Here is a 1,882-nt window from a genome sequence, read left to right as displayed (position 1 = left end):
GTCTTCCTGCTAGAACAGTGTTTACTCAACTTTCTAAGTTCAGCACTTAAAAAGTACTTTGTGCATTTTGCTTTATTAGATATTCCTATAATTGAATTTCAAATTATAGAAAATTCATAATTAGGAACAATCTGATATTTTCAACCAAGAATTCAAAGAGGATTATAATTGTCCCAATTTTGATAAAGATCACATTATTTTAAACTTTAAACTCAGCATTAATTACACTTTCTAACATTTGTTATATTTAATAGATTTTAGTAACTTTAAAAAAATAAATAATGTCCACGAGGAGGAGTTGCAGAGTTCTCTCCTGAGTGTGAAGCCAGTTCTTGGTGTTGCTTGTGCAACTGCCTTTTGCCATTGATGATCGTTCTTCTCTTCTTTTGGGAGAGTAGGAGGGAGAGAACTCAGTCTGAGTGGAAAAAATAATAATAAATAAATAAATAAATAAATAAAAAGTGAACCAAAACTGATTGAATCTGTTGTACCTTTCTGTGGTATAACCCCAGGCCAACTTATCATTCATCAAGCAGAGTAGATACCTAGCCTACTGCCTATAATATTTTTAGGAGTTGAAGAAAATGTTTTAATTTAAGGTCAGAGGGGAAAAAAACTTTTATGGTAAGAGATGATATGTATCTTGATACCAAAATAATCATAAAACATAAGTTTTAATATTTTTAATGAAGAAAAGAACCTACAAAGGCAAAATTGCCTAGGGCTATAGATATTGCCAATGGGGAACCATTGACAAAGTCACAGCTGGAGATCACCAGGGGATAAAAACAGAATGCATGAGAAAAGAAAACGGAGGGTTTAAGATTTTAAGAGACAGAGAAGTCCAGTCAAGAGAAAAGAATTGAAAGGGGACAAGATTGAGAAGAAACAGAAAACAAAGTGAAGGGTACAGGGAAGTGAAAGAAATGGCAAGTAAAGAGAGTGTGGTTAGAGATGAGGAGCATCAAGTATGAGATCTTAGAGTGGTACCTATGAAAGTCAGGCAAAGATATCTGTGCTGGTGGGAGCCAACGGGTGATCAGAGTAAGGAACTGTGAGGTGTGCATGAAACCTTAGATATACAAGGAAACCAGAGGACCTCAAAATTTGGGGACACCAAATCAACCACTTCCCAATGAGCTTCTTATACTTATATGGCAAAATTAGGTTCTTGTGCAGTTACAGGAAGTGTACAGAACTTGATGAATGAGATGACTTGATTCCTGGCTTGCTTTCCCACTAACTAGGTATAAATTAGACAGATAAACTCTGATATGTGTCATGTCTAGAAAGGATGCTATTATTACTACCTTTGCTGAAAGCAAAGGGCTGGATGTTTTGATACCTTGATGTCTCTCCAAACTCTCATTTCTGCTGCTTCGTGGTTCTATCCAGGGTGAAAGTGATGGCATTATGAGACCTGTTTTTAACATAGTTATGAATCTGAAAGGTAAAGAGGAAGACAAAGCTTATAGAGGGATATAAACACACAGGTATGAAAGGAATGGGTATTCTTTCTTTTGTTCAGGAAGAGAAACCTTTTTGTTATCATGACATCATTTCTCCCTTTTTAGTAATAAGCTGTGAAAAAATATGCCTCCACTATTCCATTTCTTGTCTTTTGAAGTTAATTTCCAATCCTAACTGTAAATCAGAAATGGTGCAATCTTTTGATATGTTACAGAGCAATGAAAATTTAATTTATATAATATCTTCCTCTTTTTAAGTGCTTTGTTCAATTGCAGCAGAAGCAGCTGTGAATGATGGCTAAGTTAAGAATAAAAAGTAACATCAAAGTAATGTCTGTCATTATGATTTCAAACAGCATGTACTGCTTGGAAGGGTTTGGGTAAAATATAAAAATGTGGTCGACTAACTGAAA

The 1,882-nt window shown here is 34.8% G+C and overlaps 1 non-coding gene across 1 annotated transcript; it reads left to right on the top strand.

Moving 5' to 3' along the window:
* Window positions 1-218: 218 nt before the first annotated feature.
* Window positions 219-424, top strand: LOC136407222 (small nucleolar RNA U3). Its single transcript, XR_010751809.1, has one exon. It is a non-coding gene; the product is annotated as a small nucleolar RNA U3 (small nucleolar RNA).
* The last annotated feature ends 1,458 nt before the right edge of the window (window positions 425-1,882 follow it).

This window comes from Saccopteryx leptura, chromosome 5, assembly GCF_036850995.1.
Source record: "Saccopteryx leptura isolate mSacLep1 chromosome 5, mSacLep1_pri_phased_curated, whole genome shotgun sequence".
NCBI lineage: Eukaryota > Metazoa > Chordata > Mammalia > Chiroptera > Emballonuridae > Saccopteryx > Saccopteryx leptura.
This window is presented reverse-complemented; position numbering and strand designations above follow the sequence as displayed.